This window comes from Dasypus novemcinctus, chromosome 22, assembly GCF_030445035.2.
Source record: "Dasypus novemcinctus isolate mDasNov1 chromosome 22, mDasNov1.1.hap2, whole genome shotgun sequence".
In the NCBI taxonomy this organism is placed as follows: domain Eukaryota; kingdom Metazoa; phylum Chordata; class Mammalia; order Cingulata; family Dasypodidae; genus Dasypus; species Dasypus novemcinctus.
Window position 1 is genome coordinate 66069158 of NC_080694.1, and position 15662 is coordinate 66084819.

Sequence of the window (15662 nt, forward strand, 5' to 3'; positions counted from 1 at the left end):
ACTCAAAGAGACAGAGGAGAGATTAAGTGATGTGGAAGACAGTACATCTGAAATCAAACAGAGAGTAGAACTGGTCAATAAAAACATAGAAAAAATTCAAGTAAGGGGCTTAGGGACCTGAATAAGAATGCAAAACATGCAAACATATGTATTATAGGCTTCCCAGAAGGAAAAGAGAAGGGAAAGGGGACAGAAGGTGTGTTGGAGGAAATAATGGCTGAAAACTTCCCAAACTTATTGAGGGAGATGGAAGTACATGCCCAGGAAGCACAACGCACACCAAATAGCATAAATCCCAACAGGCCTACCCCAAGACATATACTTGTCAAGTTATCCAATGCTCAAGAAAAAGAGAAAATACTAAAAGCAGCAAGAGAAAAGAGAACCATCACATACAAAGGAGGCTGCATAAGATTAAGTGCTGATTTCTCATCTGAAACCACGGAGGCAAGAACACAGTGGTATGACATAGTCAAGATACTGAAAGAAAAAATTCCAACCAAGAATACTCTATCAAGCAAATTTAGCATTCAAAAACGATGGAGAGTTCAAAATAGTCACAGATAAACAAAAACTAAGAGACTATGCCAACAAGAATGCTGCCCTTCAAGAAATACTAAAGGGAGTTCTGCAGGAAGAAAGAAAAAAACAAAAGAGACCAAGTTAGGGAGAGTGTAAAAGCAACTAAAAAGACAAAAACAGGAAAAGAAAATCAAACAGAATATGACAAACAGTGCTCGCTTTGGCAGCACACATACTAAAATTGGAACAATACAGAGAAGATTAGCATGCCCCTGCGCAAGGATGACACACAAATTTGTGAAGCATTCCATATTTTTGAGATGTGGAGGCGTTTTCAGGACTTGGAGTTGTCCTGGGTGGTGCTGCAGGGACAATTACTGGACATTGTATGTCCTCCCATGGCCTACTGTATGGAACATGGGAGAGTGTGGACTATGATGTGGACCATTGACCATGAGGTGCAGCAATGCTCAGAGATGTATTCACCAAATGCAATGAATGTCTCATGATGATGGAGGAGAATGGTGCTATGAGGGGAGAAGTGGGGTGAGGGGGTGGGGAGTATATGGGGACCTCATATTTTTTTAATGTGATATTAAAAAAATGAATAAAGACAAAAAAAAAGAATATGACAAACACAAATCCAAAGAAAATATGGCTAATATAAGTAATTCCTTGAAATTAATAACATTGAATGTCAATGGATTAACCTCACCTGTCAAGAGACTCAGACTGGAAGATTGGGTAAGGAAATATGACCCATCTATATGTTGTCTGCAAGAAACACATCTTAGACCCAGGGATTTAAGGAGGTTGAAAGTGAATGTCTGCAAAGCAATCTTACAAGCAAACAATAACCAATAAAGGGCAGGAGTAGCTATATTAATATCAGACAAAATAGACTTTAAATTCAAAACAACTGTGAGAGACAAAGATGGGCACTACATATTAGTGAAAGGGATAATCTTTCAAGAAGAATGAACAATCATAAATATTTATGCTCCTAACAAGTGTGCCTCAAAATATGTGAGGCGAACGCTGGAAAAACTAAGTGAAGGAATAGATGCCCCTACAATTATAGTGGGGGATTTTAATACACCACTATCAACTTTGGACAGAACATCTCAAAAGAGAATCAATAAAGAAACAAAGACTGAACAATACATTAGAGAAGCTGGACCTAATCGACATATACAGAACATTACTCCCAAATACAGCAGGATATACATTCTTCTCAAGTGCACATGGGTCATTCTCCAAGATAGACCACATGCTAGGCCACATAAAAAGTCTCAATGAATTCAGAAAGATAGAAATCATACAAAATAATTTCTCTGACCAAAGTGGAATGAAACTGGAAATCTGCAATGACCAGAGACCCAGATTTGGCACCAAGATTTGGAAGTTAAACAACACACTCTTAGAAAAACAGTGGGTCAAGGAGGAAATCTCAAAAGAAACTAATAACTACCTTGAAACTAATGAAAATGATAACACAACATATCCAAACTTATAGAATGCAGCAAAAACAGTATTGGGACGGAAATTTATAGCCATAAAATCATGTATCAAAAAAGAAGAAAGAGCTAAAGTTGAAGAACTAAATGCACACTTGGAGGAATTAGTTAAAAAACAACAAACTAACTCCAAAGGAAGAAAGGAAGAAAGGAAGAAAGGAAGAAAGGAAGAAAGAAAGAAAGAAAGAAAGAAAGAAAGAAAGAAAGAAAGAAAGAAAGAAAGAAAGAAAGAAAGAAAGAAAGAAAGAAAGAAAAGAACAGAACTAAATGAAATAGAAATTAAGAAAGCACTTGAAAAAATAAACAAAACCAAGAGCTGGTTCTTTGAGAAAATCAATAAAATTGACAAACCCTTACCTAGATTAATAAGGAAAAACAAGAGAGAAGATGCAAATACACAAAATAAGAAATGGGAAAGGAGATATCACTGCTGATCCCACAGAATAAAGACTATCATGAGAGGATACTTTGAAAAACAATATTCCAACAAAACAACAATTTAGAGGAAATGGACGAATTCCTAGAAACACATAAGCAGCCTACATTGACAAAAGAAGAAGTTGATGATCTCAACAAACCAGTCACAAGTGAAGAGATAGAATCAGGGAAGCAGACTTGGTCCAATGGTTAGAGCATCCATATACCACATGGGAGGTCCACGGTTCAAACTCCAGGCCTCCTTGACACGTGTGGAGCTGGCCCATGTGCAGTACTAATGTGCGCAAGGAGTGCTGTGCCATGCAGGGGTGTCCCCCACATAGTGGGGCCCCAGGCACAAGGAGTATGCCCTGGAAGTAAAGCCATCCAGTGTGAAAGAAAATGCAGCCTGCCTAAGAATGGCTCCACCCACACAGAAAGCCAACCGAACAAGATGACACAACAAAAAGAAACAAAGATTTCCATGGCGCTGACAACAACAGAAGTGGACAAAGAGGAAGAACATACACACAAAGAACAGACAACCAGGGTGGGGGTAGGAGAAGGGGAGGGAAATAAATAAATAAACCTTTTTTAAAAAAAGAGATAGAATCAGTCATTAAAAACCTCCCAACTAAAAAGAGCCCTAGACCAGACAGCTTCAAAGGTGAATTCTACAAAACATTCCGGAAAGACCTAACACGAAACTTGCTTAAACTCTTCTGAAAAATGGAGACAGAAGGAACATTACCTAACTCATTCTATGATGCCAACATTACTCTAATACCAAAGCCAAACAAAGACACCACAAGAAAGGAACATTACAGACCAATCTCTCTAATGACCTTTAATGCAAAAATCATCAACAAAATACTTGCTAATCATATTCAACAACACATTACACAAATTATACATCATGACCAAATGGAGTTCATTCCTGGTATGCAAGGATTGTTCAACATAAGAAAATCAATTAATGTAATATACCACATAAACAGATTGAAGGGAAAAAAATCACATGATCATATCTATAGATGCAGAAAAAGCATTTGACAAAGTACAGCACACTTTCTTGATAAAAACACTGCAAAAGATCAGAATAGAAGGAAACTTTATGAACATGATAAAGAGTATATATGAAAAACCCACAGCTAACATCATTTACAATGGCAAAATCCTAAAATCTTTCCCTCTAAGATCAGGAACAAGACAAGGATGCCCAGTTTCGCCCCTCCTATTTAACATAGTCTTAGAAGTACTTGCTTGAGCACTGAGGCAAGAACCAGACATAAAAGTCATCCAAATTGGAAAGGAAGAAGTCAAAATTTCCCTATTTGCAGATATGATCCTATACATAGAAAACCCTGAGAGGTCTACAACAAAGCTTTTAGAACTTATAAATGAATTCAGTAAAGTTGCAGATTATAAGATCGATGCACAAAAATCAGTAGCATTTCTGTACACCAATAATGAGAAAGCTCAGGAGGAAATCAAGAATCAAGTACCATTCACAGTAGTAAATAAAAAAATCAAATACCTAGGAATAAATTTAACTAAAGAGGTAAAAGACTTATACACAGAGAACTACACAACACTGTTCAAGGAAATACAAGAAGACCTAAATAAATGGAAGACTATTCCCTGTTCATGGGTAGAAAGACTAAATATTATTAAGATGTTTATCCTACCAAACCTGATCTACGCATTGAATTCAATCCCAATAAAAATCAACACAGCATTCTTTAATGGACTAGGGAAACTATGAAATTTATCCCAAAAGGAAAGAGGCCCCAAATCGCCAAAGACATATGGAAAAGAAAAATGAAATTTGGAGGAATCACACTACCTGACTTCAAAACATACTACAAAGCTACAGTAGTGCAAACAGCATGATATTGGCACAAGGATAGACAAAGTGACCAATCGAGTGTTCTGATATATATCCTCATATATACAGCCATATGGTATTTGACAAAGCCACCAAATCCTCTGGGAGAGAATGGCCTCTTCAGCAAATGGTGCCTGGAGAACTGGATATCCATATGTAAAAGAATGCAAGAGGATTACCAACTTACACCTTATACAAAAGTCAACTCAAGATGGATCAAAGACCAAAATATAAGACCCAAAACCATAAAGACCTTGCAAAGCAAAGTAGGGAAGCATCTATAGGACCTTGTAAGAGGAAAGAGCTTCATGGACTTCACACCAAAAGCACAAGCAGCAAAAGAACAAATAGATAAATGGGACTGCCTCAAAATTAAAGCCTTCTGCACCTCAAAGGAGTTTGTCAGGAAGGTGAAAAGAGAGCCTAAATAATAGGAGAAAATATTTGGTAACCATATATCTTGCATATATAAAGAACTCCTATATCTTGAAAATAAAAAGACCAACAGCCCATTTTAAAAACTGGAAAAAGATTTGAATAGACACTTCTCCAAAGATGATATACAAATGGCTAAAAAACACATGAAAAAATGCTCAAAATCCCTAGCTATTAGGGAAATGCAAATCAAAATAACAATGAGATACCATCTTACTCCCATAAGACTGGCAGCTATCAAAAAATCAGCAGACTACAATTGTTGGAGAGGATGTGGACAAATGGGATGTCCACTGCTGGTGGGAATGCACAAGGATCCAGCCATTCTGGAGGACAGTTTGGTGGTTTCTCAAAAAACTACCTATAGATTTGCCATATGAATCAGCGATTCCACTGCTGGGTATATACCCAGAAGATCTGAAAACAAGGGCACAAACTGATATATGCACAACAATGTTCAGGGCAGCACTATTCACTATTTCCAAAATTTAGAATCAACCCAAATGCCCATCAATAGATGAATGGATAAATAAAATGTGGTATATACATACAATGGAATACTACTCAGCTATAAGAACAAATAGAGTACAAACATATGTGATAACATGGATGAATCTTGAGAATCTTATGTTGAGTGAAGCAACCCAGACATTGAAGGACAAATACTACACGACCTCTCTGATATGAAATAAGTAAACCAAGCTGTCTCAGAGAGCTACAGACTGGGTGATAAACTTTAAGGTAGTTGGAGGGTAGAGGAAGGTTGTGAGCTGACAGCTACATGGGTGAAATGTATGGGAAGCTGGAGGTAAGTATTTGTACAGGGAAGGGATAAATTGGGGGCATAGGGCTAACTTGGGTGGAGCTGAGTGGGCTTTAGGGGTGCTACGGATGGGAGGATGGGTCAGATTGCCCAAGAAATTGGGGAGAGAGTTAGGGGAATATTTGATCATGGGAGATTGCCAGATATGTGGTTGAAATTGTGGGACAGAGAAAACTCTTTAGAAAATGTAATATGGAAGGTTGCATGTTTGGGATGCTTAAGGGGAGTGTGTGAGTGTTCATTTTGTCATAGTGGATTATATCATTGGGTGAAGACCCATACAATGAGAGTGAAGGGATACCCACATCCTGGGGAGGACTGATGTTCTCAAACAGAGGGAATTGTATCTCCTGAGAGAATTGGTGGCTCCCAATGGGTTAGGGCAGTCAAGTGTGTCAAGCCCTCAACATTTTTGCAAGTATCTCTGAATATGGTCCCTCAAGTAATGAAGATTGATTGTTATGGTGGGCCCTGAGGGGAGGGGGAAAGAGGTGTTGAATACATGGAATCAGGGTAACTGTGGGGCAATGGAAGAGTTCCGCAGGATCATGCCATGATGGATATAGGTCATGTTAAATTACACCAAAAATGATTCAAAGTCTGTAGGCTAAAATGTAAACCATAATGTAAAACATGAGATAACTAAAAATTTAGAAAATTGTATAGTCTAAAATATAAACCTGATGTAAACCCAAATGGAACCATGTTTGAAAACTATTGTTTCAATGTCTGTATATTAGCTGCAGCAAATATAATATGAACATGTAAAAAGATCAGTGTTGGGGAAGGGACAAAGGGTTTGATGTTGGATATGTGGGAGTACCATATATTGTATATGTGAATTACTGTGACCTAAACTTATGTCAAAAGAAACTTAATAATCAGGGGAAAAAAAAAAAGAAAGAAAGGAGGTAGACACTAAGGAAGAAATGGAAGAAATTGCCTTGCCACTGTACATACAGGGCAACACCTGTAGTTTTTCATTTTTTCATTTCTTTGATATCCCAATTTATTTTTCCTTTATTTAATTTTTCTAAATTTCTATGTATTCTGTATCTAATTTTTAAACCTATCACTATATTCCATTTTTCTATTAATGGAAACCTGGGTTTCCTTTTTCAAGAAGTTTTGGACTACAGAGAGGTTCAACTATGGTGGGGAAGGAGCACTTGTGTGGGGTGTCATTAGTGGGGGACACATGGTTGGGAGGGAGATCTCCAGGGCATGTATACATGGTACATAGAAAGGTTCAGATATTTTCATACTGGTTTCAGTTGGAAATGACAGATGAGAGAGTGCTGGATTCCTGACCAGGGGAGCTCTATCACATTTCCCAATAGAACAACAACAGTCCCCCAAGTGCAATGGCAAAGACTAATAAAGATAGATAGTCCAACAATGAGCCCTTGATACTGATGGTTCCAATTATGAGCCTGAGTGCCTGAAATATGAACTAGGCCTATAGGTGTGGGGTGCCTAAGAGTTACCTCCTGAGAGCCTCCATGTTGCTCAAATGTGGCCACTCTCTAAGCCAAACTCAGCATGTAGATGCATTGCCATCCCCCCAGCGTGGGACATACTTCCTGGGGATGAGCCTCCCGGGCACCGAGGGATTACTACCAAGCACCAGCTGATGATGTAACTACAAAAAGACCATGAACAAAGAGGTCAACTCAGACCAGCAGAATATCTTAGCCAAAATGTGATATCAGGTTTTAAAAACTTCATTTTGACCTTCGATAAAAGGGGAAATGGAAAGGACAAATGAATTTATATGGCTATGAGTCTCCAAAAAAGAGCCAGGAGGTCATCAGGGGGTGATGATTATGCATGCCTCAGCAGGGTACCAGAGACAGCCACGGTGTATGAAAACCCAGGTGCTGGTTCTCCTCAGGCTGCAGCGACCCACAGGTTCTATGGTCAAGGCAGATGGCAATGGAGTTCAGGGCCATGTCAGTCGGCCCTACTTTGGAGATTGTGTTCCTGAGTGTGATGGAGTTGGACTCAGATATAACCTTTCTACACACGCCTCTTCTGTTACTTTTACCAGACTTGTGGTTGGCATTTGGGTTGGTGTACACTCAGGAGACCTGAATCTCTGAACTTCCATGTGGCAACCAGGCCCTGTGCCTCAGCAGACTTGCAGCTCCTACACTCTGATTTCTTGGACTTACACTGGCCAGCTGACAGGGAGGTGAAGGGGGTCAACCACCACACCAAGGAGCCAAGAGAGCCTACAGCTACAAGCAGGAGAATTGCATCCATCATCCATGTGGAATCTAAACCCCCTCTTGATGTAGAGGAGGACTGGACATAGCCATCCCAGGTCCACAAGATGGAGGAATAGAGTACGGATTAGAGTGGACTTATAGGTGTTCTGCTGGGGAAATATTATGATTAGTAAGGGAAGAAATTTTAGTAGTGATGTGGAGAGGGGGGCCACGGTGGCTGCTGATGTTCAGGAGAGGAAAGAAGAGATATGGTGTGGGGGCATTTTCAGGACTTGGAGTTACTCTAGGTGGTGCTGCAGGGACGGATGCTGGACGTTGTGTGTCCTGTCATTATCCACTGGCTGGACTGGGGGAGAGTGTGGACTACAATGTGAACCACTGCCCATGTGCTACAGTGGTTCTCCAGAATGTATTTGCTGGGTGCAGTGGATGTGCCACAATGATGGAAGAGTTTGTTGATGTGGGAGGGGTGCTGTGGGTGGAGGGGTGGGGTTATATGGGGATCTCATTTTTTTTGAATATCACATTTAAAAGAAAATTAAAAAATGAAAAAATAAAAATAAAAATGAAGAAAATTAAAAAATTAAATTAAATTAAATTATATAAGCTTGCAATAAAATAAATTTCATTATAAACAATGGGAAAAAAAATTCACAAGAAACTGAGGTGACAATGTTACAATTATCATTGACCCTGTTTCTCCCTAATCTCTCTCCCTTTCCTTCCTCCCATTCAGTCGTAACTACACTAAACTCTGGAGGCACCAATTCGTAAATTGTTACTCAAGGTCACCAGGTTTTGCATCATTCTCTCCTCACACTTGACCGGCTTTGTCACCCTTTTCCCTTTCACTGGCGCAATACCTCGACATCACTCAGGACCTGTGGTTACAAGGAGAGCTTTCTGATTTCTACCCTGAAGAAATCTTCTTCTTCTCCTTTGCCACCCTCTTCCTTTTCTTTACTGAGTAAAGTCTCTCTGCGATGAACATCCTTTATTTTACCCTCCAGTGATCTTTGTATTAACCTCTCAAAAGACCCCACCCCATCCCCTTACAGACACCACCCAAACCTCAGCAACCACAATTAACCATTCTAACTGCTGGATCTGCCCCGAGCATGCCCACACCAAAACTCCATCCTTATTCACCTTTCCTCTAAGCCCAGGAACTCTCCTGTGTGTCCATCCACAGCACACTGGCTTGGAAGCTGATGGGTTACAGAACCACCCAAGTTGACCAGAATATGAAGATTTACTTATTCTCCATCAGTCCTTAAATCTCATTCGGGGAATTCAAATCCTATTGGTGTAGTCAGAGTCCTAATGGAAAAACACTTTTTATGCTTTAAATACCTATCCACACATGACCTTATGCAACTAATTTAGGACATGTACTGACTACAGCTTGTAATCATGCTCTACTCTTTAACATGACCACACTGCACTGGCAGGCAGATTTCAAAGTGCCAAACAAACATCTTAATTCAACCCTATTTTGCAATGACTCAGGCATCAATCAAACACAACTACACAAGTAAGCAATAAAAATTATACTGAAAATGCACTGTGCTTCAATAGCTCTTATAGACTGAGTTATTTGGAGTAGGAACACAATAGGGACAATTATACAATTTAACCAGCTTAGAACCTAGGAAAAAAACAAAGAATTTCTTCACTTCTCTTTTCTGAAATCTCCTCTCTCAGACTAAACTAACAAACAATACTTCTGAACCCCACTACTATCCTTTATGTGTTATGTAGTATATGGCGGGACCTGAATACTCAACATTCTCCACTACCTGCAACTTATTTCACTCCCTCAAGCCCCTTGACAGCACTAACTCTGTGAGCACAGGTTTCTATTTTCTGTTGGGAACGCTGCACACCTAATACTCCCCACAGTGTGGAGGGGAACGTGCGCTATAGAATCTATTACTCCTAACACCACCATCCTAAAACCCCAAGATAGGGCCTCCTCCAGACAAATACCCAGTCTTGGTTCTTTTCTTGAAACCTCACTTCAGCCTCAACAACTGAGAGAATGGAAAAAGAGGCACTTGTTAGGGGACCCAGAAACTGGATATCATGCCCATGATAACCCAGTCCTAGAAAGGCCTGGCATCGGGTACACCGTCTTCCACAGTCTGTTCTTGTTTGTAGGAATTCCAGTGTTAGAATGAGCAGTCCTAAGTATCTCCCTGACATTACAGCTGTCCTGGAATACAACCATCAGGCCACAATCAACAACTGGAAATTAAGAGTCTGGCATCAGTTTTCATACAAAATAGAAGAGCATGGAGTCCTCACCACTGTGGCAGGAGGCTCCTGCAAAAAGTCATAAATGAAATTTGTTGTTTCTGTATTATAGAATGGGGCAGGTAGAAGAAAACCTAAGAATTTTAAAGGAGGACATCAAAATTCAGAGTGACTGTGACCACAGCTACAGAAATCAGTCATGGTTATCCTCACTTCTCTCTTATTTCTCAACCATAAAATCCAACCTTCCACCCATTATTTTACCATCACTGACAGCACTGCTCCTACTGCTTTTTGGTCCTTGTCTCTTACAGCGTCACCTCTGATTCCTACACCGAATCATGCAGTCAACAGCTCAGGAACATGTGAACGGCATCTTTTTGCTGCGAGAACAATACCAACCTCTGTGGGATCAGAAGCCAAAAGCCACTGGGCAGGATGGAAGGGAACCCCTCTCCACCCCTGACAGCAGGAAGTAGCCAGAGTTGAGGTCTCGAATCCCTCACCCTCCCATTCTGCCTAGGACTCCCATTACTAAGGTCCTTCATCCTATATAGATATAATTAAAGAGTTAGGAAGGTTAGAGTTTCCCCTTATGAGCTTTGCAAGGATTAACAGGTCATAAGACCCTGACTGACTCTCCCATGACTTTAATTGGGGAAAGGCAGCCTCCAGCCCTAACTGATTGAGCCATAGCCTACATGCTTTGAGGCAGTCAATTCCCTGCCAAGAATAAGCAAAGTGGAGCAGATAAGAGCCTTTACCCACTCCAGGCCCAGACACCACCCACCCCTTCCCATTCCAAGAATACCCTACCTCCTAGCACACTACCCCCTAGTCATTTGGCCCCAGGCTGTACTCAGTTTCCCGCCTATTGATGTACTATATAAAATCATACCTATCACCCTCCATGGTGGGCTGAAGTCTCTCTTCAGACCGCCCCCCCCCCCCATGTTGGTGGGGACAGGCTGAAGTCTATTCTTCAGACCCCTCCATTGGGAGAGCTTCCTAATAAACTTCCTGTCTGCAAATGTCAGCCTCTGTCCCAGTGAGCGACATTTCTGTAACAGCATTGAAAGGAGGAGACACATTTTACAACTGGATGTTCAAAAGGAATGGGAGAGACATATCCACATGAGACAAGAGACAGACTTGGCTGTGAAGATGCTGGAGAAGGATGTCTGAGAAGCAGGTGCCTTGGTGTCTCCACGGCAGCAGCTGGATGCTCTCAGGGCTCTCGAGCATGAACTTGCTTTTAAACTTCAGAGTTCAGACTTAGGAGTAAAGCAGACATGTGAACTGAACAATTGTTTGGAAGAGATGACTAATCAGGTGGCTGCTACTATTAAGTGACTCATAGGAAGAGTCATCAGGCTGGATGAGGCCAGGAGTCTGCTGAACTGGACGACCAACTCTCCTGAGACAAACTCTGGCAAAACGGAACGGAGAAATGGACATCTCTACAATACTAGTTGGAGAGTTCAGCACACCACTCACATCATTAGATGGAACAACTAGACAGAGACTAAGAAGGAAGCAGAGAATTTCAACGATATGATACAGAGACCCAAAAAATACAGAACATTGCATCCCAAATCAGTGGGTTATAAAATCTTCTCAAGTGTTCGTGGACCTTTCTCCAGGATAGACCACATGTTAGGCTACAAGGCAGGTCTCAAAAAAATATAAAATGATTAAAATTACACAAAGCGCCTTCTCAGATCATCATGAAATGAAACTGAAATCAGTAATAGATGGAAAAGGAGAAAATTTGCAAATGTGGAGGCTAAGCAACAGACCCATAAACAATTAGTGGGACAAAGAAGAAATTGTAGGTGAAAGTAAATATATTGAGACAAATGAAAAGGAGAGCACAATATCCCAAAACTTATGGGGATACAGTGAAGGCAGAGTAGAGAGGGAAATTTACAACCCTATAGGGCTGTAGTATAAAAGAAGACAGAGCTAAAATCAAAGCTTAACTAAATTAATGGAGAAACTTAAAAAACAACAGCAAACTAATCCCAAAGCAAGCAGAAGGAAAGACATAATAAAGATCTAGCAGAAACAAATGCAAGAGCAAAAAAAAAAAAAAAAAAAAAACATAGAGAAAATCAACAAAACAAAAAAAATTGTTCTTTGAGAAGATCAATAAAATTGACAAATTGTTGGCTAGACTAACAAAGGAAAAAGAGATAAGCAGCAAATAAATAAAATCAGAAATAAATAGAGGGACGTTACTACTGACTCCACAGAAATAAAAAGGATCATATGAGGATATTATTAGAAATTGTATGCCAACAAACTAGACAACCTAGATGAAATGGACAAATTCCTAGAAACACACAAATAACCTACCCTGACACTACAAGAAATATAAGAACTAAAAAATCCAATGACATTTAAAGAGGGTGAACCAGTCATCAAAACCTCCCAGCAAAGAAAATTCCAGGACCAGATGGCTTCATAGATGAACTCTACCAAGTATTTTGAGAAGAATTCACACTAATCTTGTTTAAACTCTTCCAAAAAATTGAACAAGAGGGAAAATTACCCAGCACATTTTATGAAGTCAACATCACCCTAATTCCAAAACCCCGAAATATACTACAAGAAAAGAATGTGACAGATCAATCTCTAATAAACATAGATGCAAAAATTCCAAGCCAGGGTGGTTCAGTGTAAGAAAATCAATTAATGTAATATACTACATTAACAAATCAAAGGGAAAAAAAATACATGATCATCTCAATTGCAGAAAAGGCATTTGACAAACCCCAACATCTTTTCTTGATAAAAACGCTTCAAAAGATAGGTATTGTGGACATTGGATTGGTTGTGTCCATTGCACCTCTGCCCTGGATGGTACTTCAGAGGCAATCACCGGACATTGTAAATCCTCACAGGGCCCACTGGATGGAATGGAGGAGAGTATGGGCTATGATGTGAACCAATGTGTATGAGGTGCAGAGGTGCCCAAAGATGTACTTACAAAATCCAATGGATGTGTCATGATGATGGGAACGAGTGTTGTTGGGGGGGGGGAGAGGGGGGTGGGGGGATGGGGTTGAATGGGACCTCACATATATATTTTTAATGTAATATTATTACAAAGTCAATAAAAAATAAAAAAATTAAAACAAAAAACAAAAAAAAAACACAAAAGATAGGTATTGTGGGGTCCAGTGGGTCCCCGGTCCTGGCTGCACCTCCCTAAGGGAAACAGTACACAGTACACAGTCTCCTGCATGCCCCAGGACACAATTTAAATGTAAGAAAACTCCTCACAAAGGAACAATGTACAGATGGTATTGTAGACTAATTTTCTCCAGGCTGTACAATTATTTCCTATAATAACATCACCAGACCCCATTTATGTAACTATTATTAAATGTCTTTGGAGACCCTATATATTACCCCTTATTTTCCCTGCCTCTTTGCAGAGGGCTAACTTCATTCTCTGAACCACTACCTTTCGAGACCATCTCTTATCCGTAAGTCCCAATAAAGCTAATGTCTAATACTATACCAGTTGTGTCTTTGGTTTGGCCACAAACCTGACCCATACTTCTTAGGACTTGGATTGCAACAGGTATACAAGGAAATTTCCTCAATATAATAAAGGGCATCAATGAAAATCCCACTGCCAACATCATACTCAATGGGGAAAGGTTGAAAGCATTCCCTCTAAGACTGTGAACAACACAAGGCTGTCCACTGTCACCATTGTTTTTCAACATTGTTCTAAAAGTTCTAGCTAGAGCAATTAGACAAGAAAAAGAAATAAATGGCATCTAAATTGGAAAAGAGGAAGTAAAACTCACTATTTGCAAATGACATGATTCTATATTTAGAAAATCCCAAAATATGTCTACAACAAAGCTACTTGTGCTATTAAATGTGTTCAAGAAAGTGGCGGGATGCAAAATCAACATGCAAAAATCAGTAGCAATTCCAAACATTAGTAATGAGCAAGCTGAGGAGGAAATCAAGAAAATATTCCATTTACAATAGCAACAAAAAGACTTGAATATCTAGGAATTAATTTAACCAGGACTATAAAGGATCTATATTCAGAAAAATACAAAACAGGGCTAAAAGAAATCAAAGAAGACCTAAACAAATGGAAAGACATGCCATGTTCATGGATTGGAAGAATAAATATTGTGAAGAGGCCAATCCTACCCAAACTGATTTTTAGATTCAATGTAATACCAATGAATATTTCAAAGCCTACTTTACAGATATAGAAAAAGCAATTACCAAATTCCTTTAGAAAGGAAAGTGCACCCAAATAGCCAAAAGCATTCTAAAAAAGAAAAGCCCTCCAGAAGGTGCCAGGATCAGTTTCCAGTGCCACCTAAAGAGAAGACAAACAGACACAGAAGAACCCCCAGTGAGTGCAAAAACAATGAGGGGAGTGGGGAATAAATCAATAATTTTTTAAAAATCCATGATATTTAAAGATATATTACAACACAACAATAAAAAGACAAAAGACCCCATTAGAAAATGGACAAGGCACCACTTATCCTGAAGTACACCCATGGTCCATACTTCATATTTTCTCATTTGCTTCTTTCTTAATGAACTCTTTATTCCCTTGTCTACCCTAAAACAAAAAAGGTAAAAGATTTGAATAGATATTTGTCCAAAGAAGAATACAAATGGCAAAAAAAAAAAAAGAAAAAAATGTTCAATATCACTAATGATTAGGGAAATGCAAATCACAACCATAATGAGATATCATTTCACACCTATCCAAATGGCCACTGTTAAAAAGACAGAGAACTACAAGTGTTGGATAGGATGTGGAGAGATAGGAACACTTATTCACTGTTGGTGGGAAGGCAGAATGGTACAGCCACTATGGGGGACTGTTTGACATCTCCTAAAGAAGCTGAATGTAGATTTGCTCTGTGACCCTACAATACCACTACTGGGTATATACACAGAACTGAGAGCAGTGTCGTGAATAGACATCCGCACACCAATGTTCAAGGTGGCATTATCCATGATTGCCAAAGGTGGAAACAACCCAGGCGTCCCTCAACCAATGAATGGCTAAACAAACAGTGGTGTATTCACATGATGGATTATTATGCAGCTGTAGGAAGAAATGAAGTTGTAAAGCATATGACAACATGGATGAACTTGGAGGACATTATGTTGAGTGAAGCAAGTGAGAAACAAAAGGACAAATACTGCATGATTGCATTACTATGAACTAAGTATATTATGTAACATATTGCATGATTCCATTTACATAAAATGTAAATATAAATCAGTTTATAAAAATAGCTCTATCACAGTCCCTAAAGGAACAGCAACAATCCCCCAAGTGCAACGGCAAAGACCAAAAAAGAATGAAGGTTCAACAATGAGCCCCTGATACTAATGACTATGCTTGTGAGCCTGTGCACCTGAAATAAGAACAAGGCCTAGAGCAGCAGTATGCCTAAGAGTTACCTCCTGAGAGGCTCCATGTTGCTCAAATGTGGCCAGTCTCGAAGCCAAACTCAGCATGTAAATTCATTGCCTTCCCCCCAGCGTGGGACATGACTCCCGGGGAT

General features: G+C 39.6%; 1 non-coding gene across 1 annotated transcript; it reads left to right on the forward strand.

Annotated features, from left to right (window-relative positions):
• Positions 1-733: 733 nt before the first annotated feature.
• Positions 734-839, forward strand: LOC111762060 (U6 spliceosomal RNA). The gene has a single exon (XR_002795272.1). It is a non-coding gene; the product is annotated as a U6 spliceosomal RNA (small nuclear RNA).
• The last annotated feature ends 14823 nt before the right edge of the window (positions 840-15662 follow it).